The sequence below is a fragment of the Furipterus horrens genome, unplaced genomic scaffold (genome assembly GCF_987537825.1).
Source record: "Furipterus horrens unplaced genomic scaffold, mFurHor1.1.pri manual_scaffold_3, whole genome shotgun sequence".
Taxonomy (NCBI): domain Eukaryota; kingdom Metazoa; phylum Chordata; class Mammalia; order Chiroptera; family Furipteridae; genus Furipterus; species Furipterus horrens.
In genome coordinates this window covers 159,907,442-159,920,427 of record NW_028327173.1, presented here as the reverse complement: position 1 = coordinate 159,920,427, position 12,986 = coordinate 159,907,442, and the positions used below count along the sequence as shown (strand labels likewise).

Sequence of the window (12,986 nt, the reverse complement as noted above, 5' to 3'; positions counted from 1 at the left end):
ATATGTGGCCAGTAATTTGGCCACTCCAATATTCTAGGCTGAATATAATTTTTCCTGAGAATCTTGAAGACATTGCTTTATCATCAGGGAGCATTAGGTTGCAGTCGAAAAGTCTCATTCTTATTCCTTTGGGAATGATCCTTCTCTCTCTGAAAAATTTGATGATTATCTTTATTCCCAGTGTTTTAAAATTTCATAGTGATATGCCTTGTGTGTACAGTTTTAAAAATTCATTGTATTGGGCCTTTGTTAAGCGTTTCAATTTAAAGACAGCTATTTCCCTTCAGCTCTAAAAATTGTGTGTGAATAATTTCTGTAATAATATTCTTCCCTCTGTATATATTATTGTTTGAGGATTCCAGCTAGTTGGATGCAGGGTTGTCCAGACTGATTCTTTCTCAACCTGAATTTTTCATGTGAACCACAGAACACGGAAAGAGGTTTGAGTGACTTTCTCACATCTTCCAAGGATGGTTTTATCCAGCACCATTGTAGATACAAAGAAGGGAAATTATAATAATAGCTAACATACAGTGAATGTCCTGGGACAGGGGTCAAAACTTTTTCTTACAGGGCCAGATAGTGAATATTTTATTTGTTGCCGACCAGGAGGCAAAAATTGAGGCTATTATGCAGGTCCTTATGTATCCATTTAAAATATAGCTATTTAAAAATATAAAAACACTTCTATCTCATGGGCTGTTGAAAATAAAAGTGGGTAGCTGAGTTTGGTACATGAGCCACAGTTTGCTTACCCTCTCTTTTAGGTCATTAGGGCTTAATTCTTTCCCTGAACCTGTTGAGGAAGCAGTGAGTAGTCTGTTTCTCATGTACTGGGTGTGTGCAAGGGACAGTTGCAGGAGACAAGGCTGGAAAAGCAAATTGGACTCAGGTTTGGAGTTTATTCTTTAGGCCGTTAGGAACAACTTTCGAGCAGGATAGTAAAGATGGACCAGACTGCCTTTTAGGGTAAGTCACTCCAGTATAGTAAGAAAAAGAGACTAAAAAGAGAATAGTTGTAGTAGAGAATCCTGTTAGGAAGCTATTAACTATAGGGCCTGGGGCAGGAGTGGGTGGGTGAAAAAGGTGAAAAGATTTAAGAAGTACAAATTGGTTGTTAAAGAATAATCACAGGATCTAAAGTACAGCAGAGGGAATACAGTCAATAATATTGTAATAACTATGTATGGTGTCAGATGGATATGAGGTTTATTGGGATGATCACGTAGTAAGTTATATAATGTCTAATCACTGCAGTATACACCTGAAAGTAATATATGTATGTCAACTGTAATTGAAAATAAAAGATGACAAAAAAAATTATGTCTTGAACCAGGACAGCAGAGACCTGATTAGATCAGACATTATTTCTATTTTCTTAGCATATTCATTGTTGATATCAGATGGCTACAGTGTCTGCCAAGTGCTTTGACAGACACTGAGACTTCTGATTTTTTTCCCTCAAAACTTTTTGCATGGCCTTGTCTCCCTCCTGTTCTCACGGGGACCGTCCCAGGCTGAGCTCCCATCACTTATGCTGGGTTACTAGACCACAGTCCTACAGACTCCAGGGTCTCTCTCCAGTTCAATTCATTTTGTGTATCGCTTGACAAAACTAGTACTTACGTAGGACCTACGTCATGTCATTTTTCCTTCAAAAGCTTCATTTTCTTCCCTATTAACCAAGTCTTAACTCCTTTTTAGAATTTCAGTGACATTAGCCTGGCTGTATCCTAACTAACCAAAATTTCTTGCTGCTGTTTCATACAAAAATGTTCTTACCCATTTGATCTCCTTAGAGCATGCTCATTCTCCCCTTAAGCCTTTCCTCATGCCATCACCTTGCTGTGAATGTGCTCTAAACTTGCTTATTCAAATTGTGCCCATCTTTCAAACCCCAGCTCAGATTTCATCTCGTCCCCCCGGACTTCCTTTACATCTTAGAAAACATTGTTATCTTACACTCTTTTTCTGTTTGTATGGTGTCTAGCTCTTGACTGGGGCTTCCTTCCTCAGAGTTGCTCCGTGGTTCCAGTATGGCTGTTGGAGTGCCAGCTACCCCATCCAAGTGCCAGGGAAGGAGAAATGCAAAGAGCATGAGGAACATCTGTCCCGGTTGAGACAACCCTATTTAAAGAGTTCTTCCAGAAGTCCCATCCAATTACTGCTATCCTGTTGGCCTCTTTGGCCACCCTTAGGTGCAAGGAAATCATTTTTAGGTAGACATATTCAGAGTCTCAATGTTGAACAAGTCCAGAGCACACTATTCACATGGAAAAAGGTACATAAAGTAGAATGAAGTGTTTGATATTTTAATCTCGGTGATGATGACACAGTATACATATATAAAAATTCATATCACCCTGAGGTGTGCAGTGTGGTGACTCTGGGCACATTGCCACAGCTAAAATTAGGATTATGTTCTCAGAAGGGAGTGAGAGTGGACATTGGTTTAGGTATTTAAATATCTCTTATCAAGTTTATCAATACTTTTGACATGGAAAGGTGTTTTAAAATATCATAGTGTTCAATGTAACATGTTTATCATAGGGGAAAAAAATCAACCTAAGTGTGAGAATTTTTTATATACATCATCTTGTTTGGCCTGAGTGGAGAAATACTGGGTTGGCTAAAAAGTCCATATGGTTTTTTCCATAAAATAAAATACACATTTTTCATTTTTACAAGTAACTTTATTTATATGGATATTTTGACTATGTCAGCTGTCTCCCATGTGGTATAACATTAATTGTTCTAACTTAATGTCTGGATTTGATTGCTATCAACTTCAACTGGCCTACCTGACCATGGAGCATCTTCCAGCGAGAAATCTCCAGCATGAAACTTTGCAAAACATTTTTGACACATTTCATCGGGCGAGCACTTTTTCTACACACTGTATAAATTTTTTGTGTGTGTTTTAGTTGCATTTTTACCTTTCTTGAAATAATAATAATCTCAAAATGGCTACACAAAAATTCACCGATTTTGATGTTTTTTTAAATGCCTGCTGATATGACGGCTGTCAAAATAAAATCTAACAAAATTGTTTTGAATGAAGTTCAAGGCAACTAAGCACTACTAGAGCCATCTTATGGAAAAAACCGAACGAACTTTTTGGGCAACTAAATGTATTTATCATGGGGAAAATAATTTTCATTCTTTACCTCCTGTTTTTTTCCTTTTTTACTTATACAGAATATTTTACTTCTCATAATTCCGGTGACCAAATGTGTGGAGGTTCTTTCCCCACACCAGGTAATTTTGTGCAACACCGATGGCGTGGCCTACATTTTAACTCAATTCTGATACCACCTACCTGGATATAACATCAGGTCCCACAGGTTAAGGGCTCAGTCCCACAAGACTGACCTCAATTCAGATACCAGTCAAAAGTAGTAGGTCCCCAGGTTACCTGCAACTTCTGTCTGACTCAGCTACTAATCAGAGGTTCTCATGATCCCCTCCTCAGATTCCATTAATTTGCTAGAGCAACTCACAGAACTTAGAGAAACACTTCCCTGTGTTTGTCAGTTTATTAAAAAATAAAATAAAGGATACAGATGAACAGCTAGGTGAAGGGATACATAGGGTGAGGTCTGGGAGGGATCTAAGGGCAGGAGCTTCTGTACCTGTGGAGTTGGGGTACGTCACCCTCCCCAAACGTGGATGTGTTCACCAACCCGTACTTTTGGGATTTTCACGGAGGCCTCATCATGAAGGCATGATCAATCATTAACTCCATTTTCAAACCTCCTCCCTTCTCAAGAAAATGGGGGTTGGGGTTGAAAATTCCAAGATTCTAATCATGGCTTGTTCTGGGAGCCCTCATCCCAGATTCACCTCATTAGAACAAAAAACACCCCTATCACCCAGGGTTTCAAGAACCCTATATCAGGAATTAGGGTCAAAGATTAATATTAGAACGAAAGATGTTCCTTGTGCTCTTATCACTTAGGAAATTACAAGGATTTCAGGAGCTCTCATGCCAGAAACCGGGCAGGGACCAATATATATATTTTCTGTTATCTTACACAATTTTTATCTTATACATTTTAACTGCTAGTATAAAAACTATTAAAGGTTGTCTTTGTTTTTGATGTCAAATAGTTTTTTTGTATGTTTTATTGATTATGCTGTTACAGTTGTCCCAATTTCTTTTCCCTTTGCTCCCCTCCACCCAGTAACCCCATTCCTCCAGCAGACACCCCCTCCCCTTAGTCCATATCCATGGGTCGTATGTATAAGCTCTTCTCTCTACATTCCCCTGTCCATTATGCATCGTCTACTTTGCTTCTTAATTTCTGCACCATTTCCCTCTCTCTCCTCCCTTGCACCTCCCAGCTCCCCATGCCTGTGATTCTGTTCCCACTCTAGTTGCCTTTGTTTCCACTTCCTAGCTTCTGCTGTTGATAGTTGTGATACTGTTTTCATTTAAAAATTTTTTTATATTAGTTATTTATTTTAGAGTGAGGGGAAGGGAAGGAGAAAGAGAGGGAGAGAAGCATTAATGTGTGGTTGCCTCTTGCATGCCCTTAAATGGGGACCTGGCCCACAACCTAGGCATGTTTCCTGACTGGGAATCGAACCAGAGACCCTTTGGTTTGCAGGCCAGCACTCAGTCCCCTGAGCCACACCAGCCAGGGTCTGTTTTCATTTTAATGTTCATAGTTTTAACCTTTTTTTTTCTTAAATAAGTCCCTTTAACATTTCTCAAATAGTTTTTAAAATAATTTTTTAAATGTTTTCAATTACAGTTGACATACAATATTATATTAGTTTCAGGTGTATAACATAGTAATTAAACATTTATATAAATTACAAAGTGACCATCCTGATAAGTCTAGTACCCATCTGACCCCGTACATAGTTATTACAATATTATTGACCATATTCCCTATTTGTACTTTATGTATCCATGACTATTTTATTTGTACTTCTTAATCTTTTCACCCTTTTCACCACGTCCCCCAACCCCTTCCCATCTGGCTACCATTAACTTTTTATCTGTAGCAATGAGTTTGTTTGTTTATTTATTTTGTTTTTTAGATTCCAAATAAAAGTGAGGTCATGGTATTTGTATTTCTTGACTTATTTCAGCTATTAAGTAGATTTTAACTTATTGAAATATTTCAGCAAAAATGAAAGCATTAGTTTTGAAAAATAAAATACTGCATGTTAATTTTTACTCATGTTTAAAATATAAACAATAAGTGAAAACTCAGTTTATACTTTTTGACTGCTCCTGTACTTTTTATAGCAGAAGCAACAAATTCCTTTATCAAGTCACTACTAAAAGGATTCAGACACTAAATTCCATAAAATCAACATCCACTTTGGGTAGTTTTAACCTGATAAGTAAAAAGTGAGTAAATAAAATTGATAATAAGAAGTTTAAATCTAATCTATATTTTTAAATGCTGACAAACATTTAAATAATTTTTTAAATGTTATTTTACTTCTTTTCACTCTACTTTAGAAAAATTAGAAAAATGAGTAACCAAGTCCACTTTGCTGTTATGGTTAAATCATTAGAAAATGGGTGACATGTGACTGGTCTGCTTTTGTATTAAGTGTCTCATGTAATTTAAAATATCTTGTAAAGAACAGGAATTAGGAACTGGCAACATTTTCAGGCATTTTTTCTCAGTCTCTGTGGGTTGATGTTCACTTATTTTTAAAGAAATGTTTTCTTTCTCTTACTTAGGTTCATCCTCAGCAGCATCGGCTTCTTTTTGAAGTATTTGATGAAAATCGATTGGTAAGTTATATCGTATTTGTGAGAAATATGAAACAAGGTCTATTTCAGCAAAGCAGCAAGGAGAAGGGGTTTGGGAATCTGTGACATGAGAGATGATTTGAGGATGGTTATGGAAACTCTGGGTAACTATAATTCATTTCTCTCCTTCCGTTCTCCTCCCAGGAACCTCTCCTAACTGTCAGTTCTCACTAGATTACAAGGTTTTACTCAAAGCCTATTACGACCCGAGATGACAGGAAAGCCAACCCCTTTGTCTTACCTTCCTTCACTGTCACCCATGTGCCCTGGTCGGTAGTCCAGAGTGTCTTGGGTTGTGTCTCCTCACTCCAGTGGATTTGGGGGGATTACCTGTATCCAGTTATAACATCCCATTTACTCTTATCTCCACTCTTCTATAAAGGAAAGCTATCCTCTTGACATCAATAAAATAAAGTCCTCTAAAAGATCACCGGCTCTTACAGAGGCAAAAAGCAAAGTTAAACCTGACTTTTTTTTTTAATGATAGTTTTGATTTCTGATTTCCTAAAGACTTTCTTGAAGCCCTTTCCTCTTCCTGATTTTGTCTCTTTGGGATCCTATTTCAAACACTCTTAGTTTGAAATCTTACATTTCTATTTTAAACCTGTAAGATTAGAGCATTAAGGTAAAAGAACAGTATATGTGTTCAAAGCTTATCTGTGATTAAACAGAAGCATAAAAACGGAAGTTAAACTGTTCCATTCATTTTTTAGCTAACAAAAACACTGGATTTTTTTTTTCCATCCCTCCCCATCCCTAACACTGGATTTTTTTTTAAAGAATCTGTTTTTAGTATTAGATTGCATGTTTTTTTTCTTCAAGAAATTATAGCTATACTAGTAACTGAAGATATTGCAAAGGGAATCTATTAATTAGCACTGTAATATGCAAACATGCTTTTTTGCTGCCAAAGGAGACTTAATCACTAACTGGCAATATGGCTTTTGAAGGCTGAGTGACAGATGTTGATGATTTGGTTATCAGTATGGTCAGTTGCAGAGCTTTTGGTTTTCTGTTTGTATTTTTGCTTTTTTTTTCTATAGAATAGCAAATGTTCCCCTCTTCCCCGTCTCTACAGATCTGTTTTTCTTCTAGATAGGACCAGGTGAAATTTAGTAATGGTGGTTTTTTGTTTTTTTAAAGATGTTATTTATTTATTTTTTAGAGAGAGGGGAAAGGAGGGAGAAAGAGAGGGAGAGAAACATCAATGTGTGAGAGACACATTGATCGGTTGCCTCTCATACACCTCCAACCAGGGACCCAGCCTACAACCCAGGCATGTGCCCTGACCGGGAATCGAGTTGGGGACCCTTTTGTTCACAGACAGGTGCTCAATCCACCAAGCCACACCAGCCAGAGCAGTACTGGTGTTTTTATTTTGTTTTTCCTTTTTATTGATTTTGGGGTGACATTGGTTTATAAAATTATATAGGGTTCAGGTGTACAATTCTATAATACATCATCTGTGTATTATATTGTGTGTTCACCACCCCAAGTCAAGTCTCCTTCCTAGTATTGGTGTTTTTTTTAATTATGAATATACATATAAAAAGCATATATTATATACATTTTTCTTTTAAACAATAAGACAAATATCTGTGTACTTTATTACTCAACTTACGAACTAGAACATAACCAAAATCTTCAAAACCCCTTGTACCCCTTCCAAATAGCATCTCGTTTTCTTTCCCCACAAGTTCTGTGTTGTCTTGAATATTGTGTTTATCTTTCCTTTGCTGTATATATGTATCCCTAAAAAAAGTTTCCTTTTGCATAATTTTGAATTTATTAAAATAGTATCACTCTATATATTCATCTGTGACATGCTCTTTTGTTAATGTTACAGTTGTAAGATTGATCTACAACACATTTTCACTGATGCATAGTTTTCCTTCATCTGAAAATCTCATAATATCTTAATTTATGCATTTATCCACCCTAATAGATATTAGTGTTGCTTCATTTTTTTTTTTTTTTGCTTTTACCAATTGATAAACATTCTTGCTACGTTTCCTGATGTGCATGTATGAGTGAATCTCTAAGATTCATATTTTGGGTTTGAATTGCTGGGTTGTGGTATTACTGTGTTATTTTTCCTATTGTTATTGCTACTGATGTGAATTTCTTCCTGATTCTTGGGAGCATCATTAGTGAACTATTTTATGAGTTATTTGCATGTTGTCCACAAGGAGGGTAATTCATGTTTGCACTTTTCCTCTAGGCTTTTTTGTCACTAACTTTGGCATAGTGTGATTGTTTCTCCATTGCCAAAATTGATATTTTTCATACTCTTAATTGTCGCATTAATACTCCTTGAGCATTTACTATGTATAGAGTACTACAAGGGTGTCATGATATGTCTAAATAAATAAATAAATAAATAAATAAATAAATAAATAAATAAAAAGCCCTGGCTGCTGTGGCTCAGTGGATTGAGTGTCGACCTGCGAGCCAAGTGTCGCTGGTTCAATTCCCAGTCAGGGCACATGACTAGGTTGCACGTCAGGTCCCCAGTTGGGGGCGCAAGTGAGAGGCAACCACACAGTGATGTTTCTCTCCCTCTCTTTCTCCTTCCCCCTCTCTCTAAAAAATAAATAAATAAACAAACAAACAAATAAATAAATTATTATTTTTTAAAGCATGGCCTCTGATATTAACAATGGGATACTTCTTGAATTATAAACATGATATATAAAATTTTAAAAACCTTTAAAGCTAAAAGCAAAAAACAAGAGTGCATTGATCAGGATATTATAGATCCCCAAACCAAGGAGTCAGAAGTCCTATTTCAGCCCTGCCTGTGATTTGGCCCATGAGCTTGTAACCCTGGACCAGTCATTCAATCCTTCTGAAAATATTTTCTCATGTTTAAAAAAATGGAGATAACGTTTGCCCTACCTATCTGATAAGTTTATTGTGATGGTAAAATTAGAGCACTGAGAAAGTTTTTCATCATGATTCAAATATAAAGTGTTATTTAACATTCATGGACTCATGTATTTATGGCTCTCTGATAGCATATTTTTTTGTATTAACTAGGGTATGCTAAGGTATCTACTATGTTAGATACTCTGCTATGCCTTAGAAACACAGATTTTCTCAAGAAGTTCACTTTACTAGAAAAAGGGAGCAAAAAATATTTAGAACAGCGTGATGTGTGTCATTCTAATTTTCTCATTTGTTGCTAGTTCTAGCAGGTAATTGAAGTGTACGAATCACCTAAGATGTCATACAAACTATAGCCGTTGGTGGAGTAACAGGCTCGATTGTATTGCAATAAATAGCCTATCCCACCATGAATGTCTAGTCTCCCATAGCATTTACAACTAAATTAAGAATGCTTTTTGTTGTTGTTTTTTTCTTAGAAAATTTTCCTTGGAGATGTACAGTGAAGAGCACAGACATAATTTTAAGCAGAATCAATTTCTAGTCCTCTGGGAAATTTTGCAATATAATGATATTTGTTTTGAGAAATATCCCTTTTTTTCCACCAATTTTAAGACTTGAGGGTTATAAACTATAATAGTTTGGTGATGGTGTTACCGATGGTGGTGTTGCCAGTGATGGGGCATTTCAGAATTTTGTGCCTTTAAAAGAATTCTACTCAACAATGAAAAACTTAGAGCTTCTGTGTCACTGACCTGAGATACTCCCGCATACATCCAGCCTCCAAAGCCTTGGGAGACATCTGTATTCTATCTTCTGGGTGGAGGTGCTATTCTTGTCAAGTTTAGTGGTTGTATGAGTCAGGGTTCTCCAGAGAAACAGAACCAATAGAAATAGGAGAGAGACTGAAACAGAGAGTGAGAGCGAGAGAGGGAGAGGGAGAAGGAGAGAGAGAGGGATTTAAAGAATTGGTTAGTGTGACTGTGGAAACTGGCAAGTCTGAAATCAATGGGGCAGGGATGGCAGATTGAAGACTCAGGTAAGAGTTGATGTTACAGTCTTCAGTCTAAAATTTGCAGGGCAGGCCAATAAATTGGAAATTTAGGTGGTGTTTCTATATTGTAGTGTTGAAGCAGAATTACTTCTTGTTCAGGAAACCTATCTTTGCTGATTAAGGACTTTAACTGATTGAATGAGGCCCGCCACATTATGGAAGGTAATCTGCTGGTTTAAGTGTTAATAACATCTAAATATTCACTTCATCGGACTTCTAGACTGGTGTTTGACCAAACAACTGGGAAAAACAGCCCAGTAAAGCTGACACATACATTTCATCATCATGGTGGACTTTGGCCTTCAAAGTTCTACTCAATGACTAGGGTTATCCAGAGCCTATCTGTAGCATGTAGAGCATCCCATTATTTTTCTGTAGATAATCAATAACCAAACATATCAGAATATGGGTTCCTGAGCTTCAATCTAATACTAAGACATTATTTTTTTTTTATTTAAGAACATGACCTTGTCTAAGACTTGCATAGATTCCTCCTAGATGAGGGCTTCCATTCCTCTCCAGCTCTTCTCCACTTGGGTTAATGCCCCTCTTTTGGCATCTGTTTGGTTAAAGGGCTACATTTACAGGCTCCCCAAGTTCTACACATAACTGCTATAATTGCAGTACAGGTCCTGTGCAATCTCAGACCAGCATCAGCAATGCAAACTCTTTAGCCTCTCTAGAATTAAACACAGACTGGAGTGCTAGGGAGTGTATATGATTCTCTTACCTTACCTTTCCTTGGCTGAAGCCCTCTTTGAATATTTTTCAAGCATCATTCCTTTTTGTGCAGCTGTAGTGCTTTTTGATATTTCTTTGGAGTAGTAACTGGATAAACCTTTTTTTCTTTAATCCTGAAAGAAAGCATTAGGCATTCAGTGTAACTAATGGCGGTAACCATTCATCCATCCATCCAGCCTCCTCTCTGGTGTTACTTCTTGCTTACTTTGTGCCCAGCATGAGCTCAGAGAAATGTTTGGTTATGACCCTCACACTTCAGGAAGCTTAAAATCTAGTTAGGGGACTTGAAATTGATGTTTATAGTGAAGCTTACCAAAGAGAAAACATTTATCTGGCCAAATAATTGAGGTTCATTATTTTATATGAACCATCAGAAGAGCTCTGCTTATTTATGAACTGTAAGTTTTAAATCACAGGCATTGAACAGTTAGATCTCATTGATTAGATTATTATTAGACGTGATCCATTCTTTGAATTATCAGACCCCTGACTTAATTCATGAAGGAAAGCTGAAGTCATTGGAAGGTATAGTGGAAAGATTAGTACTTTTCTTCTATAAAGAAAAAGTGTTATAAGGGGATATTTACCAAAGTCTGTAAAATCATAAAGGAGATAGATTATATAAAATGAAAATAGATCCACTGCAGGACTTCCGGCCAAGATGGAGGCATACATACATACATATGCTGGGTCTCCTCACAACTAAGGAGAAATTCACAACCACTTCAAAACTAAAAATCCCCAGAAAATCCAAAAAATTGAAACTACAGGGAAGTTCACCAAAGGAATAAAGAAGAAATAACCAGCCAGAAAGGTAGGAGGGGCGGAGCCGGGACGGAGAGAAAGAGGAGAGGAGCAGCCGCTGCAGGGGCGGTGCTTGGCGGCAGCACCACCAGAGGCCGCCAGGTTCGCACGAACGCAGTGGGCAGGCCGGCTAGCAGTGCCTGGGGCAAAAAAATAGCCATACAGTTTAAGCCCAAAAAGCTATCCACAAGCCAGACCGCATAGCTTACAGTTCCAAAGATGAGGAAAAGAGAGCCACATTGCTTCTGACTGTGAAAACAAGTCGGGGCTGGGCGGAGGAAGAAGCTACCAGTCGCATAAAGGAGGCAGCTTGCTTAGTACAGGAAGGGGAAGAAGTGCCTGGAAAAGCGGTGGCAGCTTTTCCCTCTCAGACCCCTCCCCCACATACAGCACCGAAATACGATGAACTGGTCACCAGCACTAATCAATACCTAAGGCTCCGCCCCCTATAACAATAAGAGGTGTGACAGCCCCACTCAAATCACAGAGGCAAACACAGAAAGATGAAGAGACAGAGAAGTACGACCCAGAAGCGGGGTGCAGATCAAGGTCCCAGTGACACAACTAAGCAACGAGCAGATAGCACGCCTAACAGATGAAGAGCTAGAGAGCTTAACAGATGCACAGTTTAAGGCATTGGTGATAAAGATGCTCACAGATTTGACAGCAAAGATTAGACAGGACGGAGAAAGAATGAAGGCTATCCTGGCTGAAATGAAGGAAAATCCATACAAAACAAGTGTTGAAGGAAAGGAAACCAGGGTTCAAATCAACAAGTTGGAACATAAGGAAGAAACAAACAGTCAACCAATGCAGAAGGAGGAAACGAGAATTTTTAAAAAATGAGGAGAGGCTTAGAAACCTCTGGGACAGCAGCTATAAACGTGCCAACATCCAAATCACAGGGGTGCCAGAAGGAGAAGAGGGAAAGCAAGAAGTTGAAAAATTATGTGAAAAAATAATGAAGGAAAACTTCCCTAATTTGAGGAAGGAAATGGACATATGGGTCCAGGAAGCACAGAGAGTCCCAAACAAACTAGACCCAAGGAGGACCACACCAAGACACATCATAATCAAAATGCCAAAGGTTAAGGATAAAGAGAGAACCTTAAAAGCAGCAAGAGAAAAGCAGAGAGTTTTCTACAAAGAGGTGCCTGTAAGACCATCAGCTGATTTCTCAAAAGAAACTTTGCAGGCAAGAAGGGGGCTGGCAAGAACTATTCAAAGTGATGAAAAGCAAGGACCTACAACCCAGATTACTCTATCCAGCAAAGCTATCATTTAGAATGGAAGGGCAGATAAAGTGCTTCCCAGACAAGGTAAAGCTAAAAGAATTCATCATCACCAAGCCACTATTATATGAAATGTTAAAGGAACTTATTTAAGAAAAAGGAGGTCAAGACTATGAACATTAAAATGAAAACAGTATCACAACTATCAACAATAGAAGTTGGGGAATGGAAACAAAGGCAAACTAAGCAGACAACCAGAGTGGGAACAGAATCATAGGTATGGGGAGCATGTAGGGGGAGGTCACTGGGAGGGGGAGGAGGAGGAGGGAGGGAAATGGTGCAGGATTAAGAAGCATAGTAGGAGGGTGGGAATGGACAGGGGGATGTTGAGAAAAGCTTTATGCATGACCCATGGATAAAGCTGGAGGGAGGGAGGGTTGCTGGGCGAAGGGGAGCAAAGGGAAAAGAAATTGGGACAATTGTAACAGCA

General features: G+C 38.0%; 1 protein-coding gene across 1 annotated transcript in view; it reads left to right on the top strand.

Annotated features, from left to right (window-relative positions):
- The first annotated feature begins 5,713 nt into the window (after positions 1-5,713).
- The window catches only part of NEDD4 (NEDD4 E3 ubiquitin protein ligase), an 84,485-nt gene continuing 77,212 nt past the window's right edge, over positions 5,714-12,986 (top strand). Inside the window, exon 1 of the mRNA XM_090270646.1 lies at positions 5,714-5,761. The gene's annotated coding sequence lies outside the window, so the exon portion shown is untranslated. The remainder of the gene's footprint in view (positions 5,762-12,986) is intronic.